Here is a 17,512-nt window from a genome sequence, read left to right as displayed (position 1 = left end):
AAACCAGAACCTGTGCCATCAGCATCAGGCATGTGTGAAATTACAGTCTGTCGTCCGCCTCCTATTGCTGACTGATCCTTTAGCTCTACCATCTCCCACCTCCTTTCCCTCCCCCATCAGCAAGTCTCTTTGCCTATTCACTTTGTGTCAGTCCCTGTATGTCAGCTGTCGTACTGTATGTACTATTGTACTTTTTAAGGTATTTCACTGTAAGGTTAAAAATGCTTTGTTTTTTATATGTTATTTGTGTGAATATTATAAACCTATTACAGTACAGTGCTACATAGCCGATTGTGTTAGTTGAGTACCTAAGGTCACTTTGTTGGACTTACGAACAAACTGGACTTATGAATCACTCTCAGAACAGAACTCTTCCATATGTAGGGGATTTATTCTTAATATTCCTACAACCCTCAGTAATACAGAAACTAACCAAAATGCTTTTCAAGTTCAAATGATTTGAAAACAATGTGATTTGGTAAATAACATAACTTTAATACCATTGTTTAAAAAAAAAAAAAACAGCAATGTCCTCAAAGTTGTCAGCATTAAGTATAACGCAGGCATACATTTCATTCTACTTGGATTTACTAGTCTGATAAGCTAGTATTATCACTTACCTGATGTTTAAGGTTATAAAACTTACAGGTTTGATTTTAATCAAATTGAATCACTATTCTAGCAAACTTTATTTCAACAATAAGTATGTTTTAAAATATGACTATTTTGAAGCTCTTCTAAAACCTTTTTGATAACTTGAGCTTTCTAAGTTATATCATGTCAAATAACAGATATTTATTGAATATCAGGATCATTCCTAAGTGACATAATACATAGGAACATTAACTATACTGGAGTGGGTAGCCTTTCCCTTCTCCAGGGGATCTTCCCAACCCAGGGATTGAACCCAGGTCTCCCGCATTGCAGGCAGATTCTTTACCAGCTGAGCTACCAGGGAAGCCTGAAGATAATTTAAGTACATATATTTTGTCTTATTCTTACAAAGAAACTAAAGGTATTCAGGTCGGTTAATAAACATGTTCTTGTTGCACTGAGGTGTACTATGAAGACGGGTATATGTCTAGAAGTTATGAGGTAATACATTCATCAAATGTGCTAATCTGCTACAAAATGTTAGTATACGACATGTAATTCTGTTGTCTACTACACAATATTTTCTATAAAATAAAGGCTACTAATGGTTAAAAATTATCATTATTTTATATGTAAACAAAACTACTAGAAATGAACTCGGATTAAGGTAAATACCTCTGTATGGAAAATATCCAAGGAATGAAGGTAGAGTACACTTTTGTTAAGGGGGGAAAAAAAGAGTAATTTTGTCCTAAAGTAGTTATTTGAAGGTCATTTAAAGACTGTTTCAGAGAAAGAGGAAAGTAAAAGGACAAAAACCTGAATTGATATGGAAAGTTGTAAACAGTCTATGGGGAAAACAACAACAAAAACAAGAATGAGAGAAGTTTATCTCATGTGGTCAAGTTAGTTAAGACTGAACGGATTTATTATAAGGTTTTAAAATGAGCTTTAATATCAATAGTGTACACGTGCCAACTATTACTGGTTTTTTTCCTCTCCTAAAAGAATAAAGTTTACTGGACTATTGGTCTACTCCTAAGAGATAATAATAGATTTTTCTTTACCTTTTAAGGAATCCATCTAAGAAAACAAAAATTCTATGTCTACTGGAGTAATTTCTGGTACTTTAAGTGAACTAAGTCTTTTTTTAAAAAGTGACCTGTGATCTATTTGATCAAGTGTTCAAAACCTTTGACATTTTGACAACTTTCGATATTTTTCATTTCCCAAATGAAATCCTAAATAAACCTTGATCTTGAAAAACTCAAAAGGGTTTGTTCTTTCATCTTTTACAAACATAGATGTTTGAGATAATTCAGTTTATTTGATATGTTAAACTGCATTAGAAACACTGTCAAATAAGAAGTGATGTTTAACCTTCCCCAGATTATATTTGTGTGAGTAAATGCTATTAATAAAAGTACAGCAAATTCCTGTTGGTTATCTATTTTACATATGGTAATATAAGTTGCTATGTTACTCTTTCCATACATCTCACCCGCTCCTCCCCTCTCCCATGTCCATAAATCTATTCTCTGTCTGTTTCTCCACTGCTGCCCTGTAAATAAATTCTTCAGAACCATTTTTCTAGATTCCATGTATGTGTGTTAGAATATGATATTTATCTTTCTCTTTCTGACTCACTTTACTCTGTATAATAGGCTCTAGGTTCACCCACCTCATCAGAACTGACTCAAATGCATTCCTTTTTATGGCTGAGTAATATTCCATTGTGTATATGTACCACGACTTCTTTATCCATTCATATGTTGATGGGCATCTAGGTTGTTTCCATGCTCTAGCTATTGTAAATAATGCTGCAATGAACAATGAGATACATGTGTCTTTTTCAACCCTGATTTCCTCAGGGTATATGCTTAGGAGTGGGATTGCTGGGTCATACGGTGGCTTCCCTGGTGGCCAGATGGTAAAACATCTGCCTGCAATGTGGGAGACCCAGGTTCGATCCCTGGATTGGGAAGATCTCCTGGAGAAGGAAATGGCAACCCACTCCAGTACCCTTGCCTGGAAAATCCCATGGACAGAGGAGCCTGGTAGGCTACAGTCCATGGGGTTGCAAAGAGTCAGACACAACTGAGCTACTTCACTTTCTTTCCTTTCTTTCTTTCTATGGTGGTTTTATTCTCAGGTTTTTAAGGAATCTCCATATCGTCTTTCACAGCGGCTGTATCAATTTACATCCCCACCAACAGTGCAAGAGCATTCCCTTTTCTCCACACCCTCTCCAGCATTTATCGTTTGTAGACTTTTTGATGATGGCCATTCTGACTGGTGTGAAGTGATATCTCCATTGTGGTTTTGATTTGCATTTCTCTAATAATGAGCAATGCTGAGCATCTTTTCATGTGTTTGTTAGCTATCTGTATGTCTTGTTTGGAGAAATGTCTGTTTAGGTCTTTTTCCCACTTTTTGATTGGGTTGTTTGTTTTCCTGGTATTGAGTTGTATGAGCTGCTTGTATATTTTGGAACTTAATCCTTTGTCAGTTTTTTCATTTGCTATTATCTTCTCCCCTTGCGAGGGTTGTCTTTTCACCTTGCTTATAGTTTCTTTTGCTGTGCAAAAGCCTTTAAGTTTAATCAGGTTCCACTTGTTTACTTTTGTTTTTATTTCCATTACTCTAGGAGGTGTGTCATAGAGGATCTTGCTTTATGTCATCAAGTGTTCTGCCTGTGTTTTCCTCTAAGAGTTTTATAGTTCCTGGTCTTACATTTAGGTCTTTAATCCACTTTGAGTTTATCTTTGTGCGTGATGTTAGGAAGTATTTCAATTTCATTCTTTTACAAGTAGCTGTCCAGTTTTCCCAGAACCGTTTATAGAAGAGGCTGTCTTTGCCCCATTGTATATTCTTGCCTTCTTTGTAAAAAACAAAGGCACCCATAGGTGCAGGGGTTTATTTCTGGGCTTTTTCTCTCATTCCATTGGTCTATATTTCTCTTTTTGTGCCAGTACCACACTGTCTTGATGACTGTAGCTTTGTAGTATAATCTGAAGTCAGGAAGGTTGATTGCTCCAGCTTCATTCCTCTTTTTCAAGACTGCTATGGCTATTTGGGTTGTGTTTCCATAAGAATTGTGAAATTTTCTGTTCTACTTCTGTGAAAAATGCCATTGGTAATTTGATAGTGATCACATTGAATCTGTAGATTGTGTTTGGTAGTACAGTCATTTTCACAATATTGATTCTCCCTATCAGGAATATCTCTCCATCTGTTTATGTTGTCTTTGATTTCTTTCATCAGTGTCTTATAATTTCCTGTGTCCAGTTCTTTTGTTTCCTTAGGTAAGTTTATTCTCAGATATTTCTTTTTGCTGCAATGGTGAATGGGGTTGAGTCCTTAATTTCTCTTTCTGATTTTTCATTGTTAGTATATAGAAATGCAAGTGATTTCTGTGTGTTGATTTTGTATCCTGCAACTTTGCTAAATTCACTAATTAGCTGTAGTAATTTTCTGATACTATCTTTTGGGTTTTCTGTGTACAGTATCATGTCACCTGCAAACAGGAAGAACTTTACTTCTTCTTTTCCAATCTGGATTCCTTTTATTTCTTTTTCTTCTCTGATTGCTGTAGCTAGGAATTCCAGAACTATGTTAAAAAACAGTAGTGAAAGTGTACACCCTTGTCTTTTTCCTGATCTTAGGGGGAATGCTTTCAGTTTTTCACCATTGAGAATAACGTTTGCTGTAGGCCTATCATATATGGCCTTTATTATGTTGAGGTAGGTTTCTTCTATGTACATTTTTGAAGAGTTTTACTCATAAATGGGTGCTGAATTTTGTCAAAGGATTTTTCTGCATCTATTGAGATTGATATGATTTTTATCTTTCAATTTGTTAATATGGGGTATCAGATTGATTTGCATATATTGAAGAATCCTTACATTCCTGGAATAAACCCAACTTGATCATGGTATATGAGCTTTTTGATGTGTTGCTGAATACTGTTTGCTAAAATTTTGTTGGGGAATTCTGCATCTATGTTAATCAGTAATATTGGCCTGTAGTTTTCTTTTTCTGTTGTCTTTGTCTGGTTTTGGTATCAGGGTGATGGTGGCCTCGTAGAATAAGTTTAGAAGTTTTCCTTCCTCTGCAATGTTTTGAAATAGTTTTAGAAGGATAGGCATTGGCTCTTTTCTAAATGTTTGACAGAATTCTCCTGTGAAGCCATCTGGTCCTGGGCTTTTGTTTTTTGGGAGATTTTTTTTTATCATAGCTTCAATTTCAGTGCTTGTAATTGGGTTGTTCATAATTTCTATTCCTTCCTGGTTCAGACTTGGAAGACTGAACTTTTCTAAGAATCTCTCCATTTCTTCCATGTTATCCATTTTACTGCTATATAGTTGCTCATATGGCTCAGACAGTAAAGCATCTGCCTACACTGCAGGAGATCCGGGTTCAATCCCTGGGTCAGGAAGATCCTCTGGAGAAGGAAATGGCAACCCACTCCAGTACTCTTGCCTGGAAAATCCCATGGATGGAGGAGCCTGGTAGGCTACAGTCCACGGGGCTGCAAAGAGTTGGACACGACTGAGCGATCTCACTTCACTTCAGTTGCTCATAATAGTCTCTTATAATCCTTTGTATTTCTGCACTGTCTGTTGTAACCTTTCCTTTTAAAGATTTATAACCTAAGATCAAGCAGAAAGAGGATTAATTACATGGTAAAAAATCAACTGAGGAAGAATAATTTTGATTTTAACACTCTGTTTTACTTGTTTGTGTGGAACGGTGTTGGTTCTTTAATAATCTATTTTCTGGAGGTAAATGCCCCCTTTTCTCTCTTCTCTTAAGATATCTATAACTCATAACTTAGTAGATTATACCTTTGTAAACAAAAATAAAACATGTATTTGTTTTTCCCTGCCGGATCCCTCCAGATTTTGGAAACTCCTATTGCATATTCTTATTTTCAACAGAATGTGGTTGTTCTCGTAAATTTTCTTTGTATCAGGCCACAATTAGAAACATTGGTTGTATTATCAAGGCTTGCACTGAAACGCCACATTGAAGAATGACGTGCACAGACTTAGATATGACCAGACAGTTTTAGGAAACTACAGTTGATTTAAAGAGTCAGTGCTTACAAAGTCCTCTTGGAGGTTAGCCTGTAACCTAATTTACAGGTTACCAGCCTTACAGGTGACTGAGGAAGCTCATTGGTGGTAAGTTTAGGAACTTCAAGATATTTAGAGGACCTCAAGAAAAGAGGAATTTACCCAAATCTACAGATTACTGCAGGTAAACTCTGGTGGTAAGTTCTAAATTTGGCTTTCTGGTCTCAAACGAATTTTAAGTCCAATCTCACATTCCTTATGAAAGTCCCAGAAAAGAAAATTTTAAAATGTTTAAGTGATCAATAAAATTATTAGTGAAGTTAAGTCGCTCAGTCGTGTGCGACTCTCTGTGACCCCATGGACTGCAGCCTCCCAGGCTCCTCCGTCCATGGGATTTTCCAGGCAAGAATACTGGAGTGGGTTGACATTTCCTTCTCCAGTATAATTATTGCATTTATGTAACTAATTAGGACAAATGTAATGAGATTAGGATTATTTCACAAACAAGGATAATCTTACCTTGATATCATTGATAAAAATGGGGATAAATATAAAGGGAAATTTTATGATTGCAGAGAGAATTTTTTTCAGCAGAAAACTACAACTCTTGTGAGTTTTCAGATTCTAGTTCTTTTCATTGTCGTTGAGCTATTTACCTCCAAGTAAACTGGATCCTGCCATATTGTTCCCATTTTTTCTCTTACTCTCTTGACAAGACATCAGTTAAGTTCAGTTCAGTTCAGTCACTCAGTCATGTCCAACTCTTTGCGACCCCATGGACTGCAGCACACCAGGTCTCCCTGTCCATCACCAACTCCCAGAGTTTACCCAAACTCATGTCCATTGAGTTGGTGATGCCATTCAACCATCTCATCCTTTGTCGTCCCCTTCTCCTCCTGTCCTCAATCTTTCCCAGCCGTCAGGGTCTTTTCAAATGAGTCAAATCTTCGCATTAGGTGGCCAAAGTATTAAGAGTTTCAGCTTCAACATCAGTCCTTCCAATGAACACCCAGAACTGATCTCCTTTAGGATGGACTGGTTGGATCTCCTTGTAGTCCAAGGGACTCTCAAAAGTCTTCTTCAACACCACAGTTCAAAAGCATCAATTCCTCAGCACTCAGCTTTCTTTATGGTCTAACTCTCACATCCATACATGACTACTGGGAAAACCATAGCCTTGACTAGACAGACCTTTGTTGGCAAAGCAATGTCACTGCTTTTTAAAATGATGTCAAGATTAGTCATAACTTTCCTTCCAAGGAATAAGCATCTTTTAATTTCATGGCTTCAGTCACCATCTGCAGTGATTCTGGAGCCCAAGAAATTAAAGTCTGCTACTATTTCCACTGTTTCCCCATCTATTTCCCATGAAGAGATGGGACCAAACACCATGATCTTAGTTTTCTGAATGTTGAGCTTTAAGCCAACTTGTTCACTCTTCTCTTTCACTTTCATCAAGAGGCTCTTTAGTTCTTCTTCACTTTCTGCCATAAGGGTGGTGTCATCCCCATATCTGAGGTTATTGGTATTTCTCCCGATAATCTTGATTCCAGCTTGTGCTCGATCCAGCCCAGCATTTCTCATGATGTACTCTACATATAAGTTAAATAAGCAGGGTGACAATATACAGCCTTGACGTACTTCTATTCCTACTTGGAACCAGTCTGTTGTTCCATCTCCAGCTCTAACTTTTGTTTCCTGACCTGCATACAGATTTCTCAAGAGGCAGGTCAGGTGGTCTGGTATTCCCATCTCTTTCAGAATTTTCCACAGTTTGTTGTGATCCACACAGTCAAAGGCTTTAGCGTAGTCAATAAACCAGAAATAGCTGCTTTTCTGGAACTCTCTTGCTTTTTCGATGATCCAGCAGATGTTGGCAATTTGATCTCTGGTTCTTCTGCCTTGCTAAATCTAGCTTGAACATCTGGAACTTCATGGTTCGTGTATTGTTGAAGTGTGGCTTGAAGAATTTTGAGCATTACTTTACAAGCGTGTGAGACTTGACATCATCGACAACCAAAACCTGACTGCCCAGATCCTTATTGAGACTCTCGGTAATCCTGCTCCAAAGACCTACAAGCTGAAGCAGGACAATTTTCTTTAAACTTAAAACCACTTATAACTTCAAATTTGAGTCACTTGGGAAGGTCACCAAAAACAATCTTTCATGCTCTGCTCTGGGAAGTAACCTAACATTAATGTCTCACTCTACCATCTAAAGATACTTTGAGCCCAACATCTAAAAATCTGGACTGGACACCCTCTGAACACAGAAAATGTGTTTAGAATCTACTCCAACCAGGCAACTTTGGCCTTGGAGTACACAACAAAGCATGTCAAAGGTTAACAGACTTTTGCCAAAAGAAGGCACTGGTCATAGCAAACATCCTCTTCCAAAAACATGAGAGAAGACTCCACATGTGGACAACACCAGAGGTCAATACTAAAATCAGACTGATTATATTCTTTGCAGCCAAAGATGGAGAAGCTCTATATGGTCAGCAAAAACAAGACAGGGAGCTGACTGTGGCTCAGATCATGAACTCCTTATTGCCAAATTCAGACTTAAATTGAAGAAAGTAGGGAAAACCACTAGACCATTCAGGTATGACCTAAATCAAATTGCTTACGATTATACAGTGGAAGTGACAAACAGATTTAAGGGATTGAACTGATAGACAGATTGCCTGAAGAACTATGGATGAAGGTTCATGACACTGTACAGGAGGGAGTGATCAAGACCATCCCCAAGAAAAAGAAATGCAAAAAGGCAAAATGGTTGTCTGAGGAGGCCTTATAAATAGCTGAGAAAAGAAGAGAAGCTAAAGGCAAAGGAGAAAAAGAAAGATATACCCATTTGAATGCAGAGTTCCAAAGAATAGCAAGGAGCGGTAAGAAAGCCTTCCTCAGTTATCAATGCAAAGAAACAGAGGAAAACAACAGAATGGAAAAGACCAGAGATCTCTTCAAGAAAATTAGAGATACCAAAGGAAATTTACATGCAAAGATAGGCACAATAAAGGAAAGAAATGGTATGGACCTAACAGAAGCAGAAGATATTACGAAGACGTGGCAAGAATACACAGAAGAACTATACAAAGAAGATCTTCATGACCCAGATAACCATGATGGTGTGATCACTCACCTAGAGCAGACACCCTGGAATGCAAAGTCAAGTGGGCCTTAGGAAGCATTCCTATGAACAAAGCTAGTGGAGGTGATGGAATTCCAGCTGACCTATTTCAAATCCTAAAAGATGCTGTGCAAGTTCTGCACTCAATGTGCCAGCAAATTTGGAAAGCTCAGCAGTGGCCACAGGACTGAAAAAGGTCAGTTTTCATTCCAATCCCAAAGAAAGGCAATGCCAAAGAATGCTCAATCTACTGCACATTTGCACTCACCTCACACGCTAGCAAAGTAATGCTCAAAATTCTCCAAGTCAGGCTTCAACAGTATGTGAACTGTGAACTTTCAGATGTTTAAGCTAGATTTAGAAAAGGCAGAGGAACCAGAGATCAAATTGCCAACATCCACTGGATCATCGAAAAAGCAAGAGAGTTCCAGAAAAATATCTATTTCTGCCTTATTGACTACGCCAAAGCCTTTGTGTGGATCACAAAAAACTGTGGAAAATTCTTAAACAGATGGGAATACGAGACCACATGACCTGCCTCCTGGGAAATCTGTATGCAGGTCAGGAAGCAATAGTTAGAACTGGACATGGAACAACAGACTGGTTCCAAATCAGGAAAGGATTTCGTCAATGCTGTATACTATCACCCTGCTTATTTTACTTACACGCAGAGTACATCATGTGAAATGCCAGGCTGGATGAAGCACAAGCTGGAATCAAGATTGTGGGGAGAAATATCAATAACCTCAGATATGCAGATGACACCACCCTTATGGAAGAAAGTGAAGAAGAACTAAAGAGCATCTTGATGAAAGTGAAAGAGGAGAATGAAAAAGTTGGCTTAAAATTCAACATTCAGAAAACTAAGATCAACCCAACCACCATCACCCTTGTTAAGTTTGGTATGTAAATCTTTTATCGCTAGCTATTGAATACTCCCTAACATATACCAGGCAAGTCTAAAGTAACTTGGTATTTTCTCCTCTTAATTATCGCCACAATCTGTAGGCACCAACCACTGGAACCAAACTGTAAAAGTTTTCCTCTTAACAACATCAAGCAGTGAAACAAGAACAAAACAAACAAAAAATATTTTAAAGCAATGAAACAGAAAAGATACTCTTTTTAAAATAATCTAGATAATAAAAATAACCTCAATGTTCTGAAGATAATGAACACCTAACAAGTAATATTTGACTCTAGCGGGCTCTTCACTAATTCATAAAGTCTGATAAACCAGTGAATGTTGCACCACCCTAGCCCTCTGTCTTCCATTATGTTTACTTCTTAATTTCGTATCTTTGGCCTTCTCCCTTAACTGAAAATTTCAATTCATGAACTTACAAAGCCTTTCTAGGAGAAAAGTAGATTTTATTTATGATTTTATTCCTTCACATCAATACTTTAGAATGGCACAAGCCTGAGGCAAAACTCATTTAGGGGTGTGATATGGGCATCTCCTGATTCTGTCTTTAGAAAGTAGCATCCCCCATGGTCCCTTCAGGGGAGCTTTCCCAACTGTCCTACCTACTAATCAATAAAACTTCTTTGTCATTCTCTACTTCCTCCATATGTCACAGGTACACACACACACACACTCAACACATCTCTAGTCCAGTTTGTTTATAAACGTAGTTGCTGATGGTTATACTGGACTTGGGTATTTTAGTATTTGGTATTTTAGCATTAAATGAAAGCTGCTTCTTACTTTGTTTTTCTTTGCTCCTTAGACTTTGTGCCAATCTCTGCAAAGTCTATGGTGAACTTAGGACTGAACAGATGGAGCAGAGAACGTAAAGCCAAGAGGTTTTGTATTTGCCTGTCTGATTTGTTCTCCTTGCATGGAACATAGCTGTCTGTTTTACTGTTGAAGGGTCTATAACACAGGGGTGGTATCTGAACCTCCTGGCAACTCAGAACAACTGAAATAACAAGGAAATGCCAGGAATGCAAGTACTGTTTTATAGAAATCCACTTGTGGCCTTCATATACATTTATCCAAAGAACTTTACAGACGCAGACATTATTGTCAGAGAAGAATTAAGCACATCAGCAGAGAAAGAAGGAAAGATTTGTAGCCAATGTGAAAAAGAAGACAAGGCCCCCAAAGTTAGTCTATGGAAGGTTGCCTTGAGTTTCTATACATACAATAAAACGGATAAAAGAAGATTTTAAATCATAAATAGAGAAAGGTGTTTTCTGTTAAAGGGATGATTTATTTCATTTAGTCACTGAGAGAGGGCAGACTGAAACCACAATCACCGACAACTAGCCAGCTGATCACACAGACCACAGTCTCGTCTAACTCAATGAAACTAAGCTATGCCATGTGGGCACCCAAGACGGACGGGTCATGGTGGAGAGGTCTGACAGAATGTGGTCCATTGGAGAAGGGGATGGCAATCCACTTCATTATTCTTGCCTTGAAAACCCCATGAACAGTATGAAAAGGCAAAAAGATAGGACCTTGAAAGATGAACTCCCCAGGTTGGTAGGTTCCCAATATGCTACCAGACTTCAGTGGAGAAATAACTCCAGAAAGAATGAAGAGACGGAGCCAAAGCAAAAACAACACCCTGGTGTGGATGTGACTGGTGATGGAAGAAAAGTCCGATGCTGTAAAGAGCAATATCACCTAGGAACCTGGAATGCTAGGTCCATGAATCAAGGCAAATTGGAAGTGGTCAAACAGGAGATGGCAAGAGTGAACATCAACATTCTAGGGACCAGCAAACTAACATGGACTGGAATGGGTGACTTTAACTCAGATGACCATTATATCTACTATACTGTGGGCAGGAATCCCTTAGAATAATGGAGGAGCCATCATAGTCAACAAAAGAGTCTGAAATGCAGTACTTGGATACAATCTCAAAAATGACAGAATGATCTCTGTTCATTTCCAAGGCAAACCATTCAGTATTACAGTAATCCAAGTCTGTGCCCCCATCAGTAACCCTAAAGAAGCTGAAGTTAACGGTTCAATGAAGACCAACAAGACCTTCTAGAACTAACACCCAAAAAAGATGCCCTTTTCATTATAGGGGACTGAAATGCAAAAGTAGGAAGTCAAGAACACCTGGAGTAACAGGTTAGTTTGGCCTTGGAGTACAGAATGAAGCAGGGCAAAGGCTAACAGAGTTCTGCCAAGAGAACGCACTGGTCATAGCAAACACCCTCTTCCGAAAACACAAGAGAAGACTCTACACACGGACATCACCAGGTGGCCAACACTGAAATCAGATTGATTACATTTTTTTGCAACCAAAGATGGAGCTCTATAAAGTCAGCAAAAACAAAAAAACAAAAACAAAACAAACAACAAAAAAAGTCAGCAAAAACAAGACCGGGAACAGACTGTAGCTCAGATCATGAAAAACTTATTGCCAAATTCAGACTTAAATTGAAGAAAGTGGGGAAAACCACTAGACCAGTCAGGTATGACCTAAATCAAATCCCTTATGACTATACAGTGGAAGTGAGAAATAGATTTAAGGGACTAGATATGATAGACAACAGTGCCTGATGAACTATGGATGGAGGTTTGTAACATTACAGGAGGCAGGAATCAAGACCATCCCCAAGAAAAGAAATGCCAAAAAGCAAAATGGCTGTCTGAGGAGGTCTTACAAATAGCTGTGAAAAGAAGAGAAGTGAAAACAAAGGAGAAAAGGAAAGATATACCCATTTGAATGCAGAGTTCCAAAGAATAGCAAGGAGAGATAAGAAAGCCTTCCTCAGCGATCAATGCAAAGAAATAGAGGAAAACAATAGAATGAGAAAAACTAGAGATCTCTTAAGAAAATTAGAGCTACCAAGGGAACATTTCATGCAAACATGGGCTCAACAAAGGACAGAAATGGTATGGACCTAACAGAAGCAGAAGATATTAAGAAGAGGCAGTAAAAATACACAGAAGAACTGTACAAAAAAGATCTTCACAACCCAGATAATCACAATGGTGTGATGACTCACACTCACCTAGAGTCAGACATCTTGGAATGTGAAGTCCAGCAGGCCTTAGGAAGCATTACTACGAACAAAGCTAGTGGAGGTGATGGAATTCCAGTTGAGCTCTTTCAAATCCTGAAAGATGATGCTGTGAAAGTGCTGCACTCAATATGTCAACAAATTTGGAAAACTCAGCAGTGGCCATAGGACTGGAAAAGGCCAGTTTTCATGCCAATCCCAAAGAAAGGCAATGCCAAAGAATGCCCAAACTACCACACAATTGCACTCATCTCACATGCTAGTAAAGTGATGCTCAAAATTCTCCAAGCCAGGCTTCAGCAATACATGAACCGTGAACTTCCAGATGTTCAAGCTGGTTTTAGAAAAGGCAGAGGAACCAGAGATCAAAGTGCCAACATCCGCTGGATCACTGAGAAAGCAAGAGAGTTCCAGAGAAACATCTATTTCTGCTGTATTGACTATGCCAAAGCCTTTGACTGTATGGATCACAATAAACTGTGGAAAATTCTGAAGGAGATGGGAATACCAGACCACCTGACCTGCCTCTTGAGAAACCTGTATGCAGGTCAGGAAGCAACAGTTAGAACTGGACATGGAACAACAGACTGGTTCCAAATAGGAAAAGGAGTACATCAAGGCTGTATATTGTCACCCTGCTTATTTAACTTACATGCAAAGTACATCATGAGAAACGCTGGGCTGGAGGAAGCACAAGCTGGAATCAAGATTATCAGGAGAACTATCAATAACCTCAGATATGGGGATGACACCACCCTTATGGCAGAAAGTGAAGAAGAACTAAACAGCCTCTTGATGAAAGTGAAAGAGAAGAGTGAAAAAGTTGGCTTAAAGTTCAACATTCAGAAAATTAAGATCATGGCATCCAGTCCCATCACTTCATGGCAAATAGATGGGGAAACAGTGGAAACAGTGGCTGACTTTCTTTTTTGGGTTCCAAAATCACTGCAGATGGTGACTACAGTCATGAAATTAAAAGACGACTCCTTGGAAGGAAAGTTAAGACCAACTTAGACAGTATATTAAAAAGCAGAGACATTACTTTGCCAACAAAGATCTGTCTAGTCAAGGCTCTGGTTTTTCCAGTAGTCATGTATGGATGTGAGAGTTGGACTATAAAGAAACCAGAGCACCGAAGAATTGATGCTTTTCAACTGTGGTATTGGAGAAGACTTGAGAGTCCCTTGGACTGCAAGGAGATCCAACCAGTCCATCCTAAAGGAGATCAATTCTGGGTGTTCATTGGAAGGACTGACGTTGAAGCTGAAACTCCAATACTTTGGCCACCTGATAGGAAGAGCTGACTCATCTGAAAAGACCCTGATGCTGGGAAAGGTTGAGGGCAGAAGGAGAAGGGGAAAACAGAGGATGAGATGGTTGCAGGCCATCACCGAGTCAATGGACATGGGTTTGGGTGAACTCTGGGAGTTGGTGATGGACAGGGAGGCCTGACATGCTTCGGTTCATGGGGTCGCAAAGAGTCAGACACCACTGAGCAACTGAACTGAACTGAAAATTTAACTTGAAAGTAACACAGCAAACATGCTATTCACACTGAAATCTAGGGCTTTGTTTCAGGAAAATGAAGAGTAATTTTGGGGACCCAGAGACATGTAGTCTGCCTCTGGTACTATGCCAGTAGACCCAAGATATCAACATAGAACAGAAAGAAGACAAAAGAGGGATATCTGACACAACAAAGACCCCCAAAGCTATGAGTACTTCACTATGTACATTACAAATTAAAATGTTCAGTTCTTCATTTATCAAGTGTTTGAGTACTCCTATAGTTTAAGCCAGTAAGCTTTATGATAAAAGACTATGCAGTGTTTCAAGGGTCTTAGAGAGGCACAATTGGGACAGAAATTCTGCAGTGTTCAGCTACATCCTCAAATGCCAAGCTTCTTTGGTATGTATCTTCCCCAAAATTTAATTCCCCAGGCTGCCTTTCCTAACTTAAGCTAACAATGCTTTTCACCAAGGCTTCTGGAAGACTTCATCCAGTTGTTGATCAAGTCTCCCTAAACCTTAGCATGCTTGAAATTTGCTTCTTCTCCAAAGAACCCCAAAAATACACGCTCCCTCAACTTTCTCTGCCCCAATTCAAGCAACAATCCGATTATTACCTTTGTAGATAACTCAAGTTTCCAGGTAATACCTCTTAAAAAAGAAGTGTCTTGAATGATGGATACAAATATTTTGGTCAATGAAATGGTGAGCTCAACCATAAAGTTAGCAAAAATAAAAAGCCTTCTAGATTATCTGGCAATCTCTGAGAAGTCTACTTAGATTGTTCTCTGAGAGACTGACAAAGAGAAATGCTTGTAGAATACCAACACTGAATCCTTGTCACTCTCCAAATTCTGCCATGTTAAGAGGACTGTCTTGGGAGCTAGCTGGCTTGCTCTACTATGGATAACTCCTATTTTTCTTGAACTCCAAAAGCAGTCACCTAGACTTTTAAAACATGTAGCCATGCTTATATAGATAAGGTGGTACCCCTGAAAAAGATAATAGATGACAAGTTCTTTTTTCTAAAACTGAAAATTTTTGTTATCTCTTTAGGATATTGAAAAAAGATACTAAAAAACCCCCAGCTGCATATGACTTAGCTTCTTAGAAGACTGTCATCATTGTGTCTAAAAGTTAATTCCACTGCAGATGGACATGGCTCTCAGAAAGAAATAACTAAAATCTAACTTTCTAATGAGGAAAGTCTTACTTGTATATTACTTGTGCAAATGTTTGTTTTACTTAAAAAAAAAAAAAAAAACACTAACTCTACAACTGGTCTCCTCTTTTCACAGTCAAGAACCTTTGTAATTTACTCTGTATCCACTGGATCTAAATACAAATTCCTGAAGTAAATGACTTATCTGAAGGATTAAAGAGAATTAACACTTGACCACAAGGGAGGATTTTAATATAAAAAGAGCAATAATTATTAAATACAAATCATATGCCAAGCACTACTTAGGAGTTTTATATACAGTATCACATATATTATACTACTAGTTCTAGCTGAATTAGAAATTATTTTTCTTATTCTGTATATGAATAAATAAACTGAGGTTCAAAAAGATTAAATAACTCACCCAACTTTACTCAACCAGTAAACTGTAATACTGGGAATTGTAACTAAGGTCTTTCTGCCTCCTAAATCCTATTGTTTAACTGTCTCCTAAAACGCACAAACTCACTAAAATAGTCCAAACATCATTTTAAGTAACCAGCAGAATGATTTCTTCTAAGTAGGAAGGTGGGAGTTGCTGACATTTCTTTGTACTTGCCGTTTCCCAAATATCCCACCATCTTTCACATCTGAATGCTGTGGCTCAAGATGTTTCCTCTGGTTGCGATAACCCTCAACAACCCCCATCTTTTCTCCAATTCCTTTAGAACACAGCCCCAGAAACTAACGGTTTCCTCCTCTTTATCTACATAGTACATTTTTATATGTTATGAGTGATTAAAATGACAGATTAAGGAGTCAAAATAATCTGTGTTCAGGTTATTTCCCCTTTACTAAGTAAGATCTTAGGCAAATTATTTATCTACTCTAAATCTCAATTTTGTAATTACATGGAGATAAGATTATCTCCCCTGCTGGAGAGTTGCTGTTGTTCACTCACCAAGTCATGTCCAACTCCACAACCCCAGGCTTTCCTGTCCTTCACCATCTCCTGGAGTTTGCTCAAACTCATGTCCATTGAGTTGGTGATGCATCTAACCATCTCATTCTCTGTCATCCACTTCTCTTCTTGCCATCAATCTTTCCCAGCATCAGGGTTGCTGGATTGTAGTGAGGATTAAATGAGGAACTCAGAACAAAATATCGTATACATTACACTTTTCCAGGCTATCGGATTCTAGTCCAGTTAAATGCCTTTGAGTTACTTAACAACTCTCCATAAGTGGTACACTACTGATAGATATGTAAATTATGTACTGTCAAATAGTAATCTGATATCCCCCCTCCTTTCTACAGGAGTGGGGAAAAACCAAGTTTTGTCCAGTCTCAATTTACAATTTATACCATTCCCTTATATCACAAAAATTTGTGCTGTTTTGACTTTTTTTTGCACACAACATTTGGGGTCTTAGTTCCGTGACCAGGGATGGAACCAGTGCCCCCTGAAGTGGAAGCCCAGAGGCTTAACCACTGGGCCACAAGGGAAGTCCCTTGATTTTTCCTTTGTATGGGTTATATCTCCCTGGTTGCCTCACATAATATGAGTAAAGTGAATTCTGTAATGTGTGTGCTTATTTTTGTATCTGTAGGAGGGTAACAAGCTAACTTTTTTGGAAAGTTACATTTTAACAGCACTATCAACATCATTATCCCACTCCCAATCTTTTTTCTGAACTCCATACTCCTTATATTTAAGCCACTAGTATCTTCACTTAAATGTCCCAATAAATGGTTTTCTCTACTTGGAAAACTTGTTCTTTCTTACAGTGTCCAAGATGACATCCAATGACTCTATCTCTCCAGACTTTTTGAAGAGTCTACAGTGGCTATTTTGCAAGATTACTCATTAGAATTGGTTTATGGTGTGGGGGCACAAATATTATCTTTACGCAGAGATGTCAATTTGTCTATTGATGATGCTGAGTTTGATCATCTGATTAACGTGATGTCCATTAACGACTCTCAATGCTTCTGTTGATGGGCATTTTCATCCACCAAAGCTACCTAGCACTTATTTCTCCACCT

The 17,512-nt window shown here is 38.4% G+C and overlaps 1 protein-coding gene across 9 annotated transcripts in view; it reads right to left on the bottom strand.

Annotated features, from left to right (window-relative positions):
- Positions 1 to 17,512, bottom strand: part of COMMD1 (copper metabolism domain containing 1) — a 190,287-nt gene that overhangs the window by 130,252 nt on the left and 42,523 nt on the right. The window lies entirely within an intron of this gene.

The sequence above is a fragment of the Odocoileus virginianus genome, chromosome 2 (genome assembly GCF_023699985.2).
Source record: "Odocoileus virginianus isolate 20LAN1187 ecotype Illinois chromosome 2, Ovbor_1.2, whole genome shotgun sequence".
In the NCBI taxonomy this organism is placed as follows: Eukaryota; Metazoa; Chordata; class Mammalia; order Artiodactyla; family Cervidae; genus Odocoileus; species Odocoileus virginianus.
This window is presented reverse-complemented; position numbering and strand designations above follow the sequence as displayed.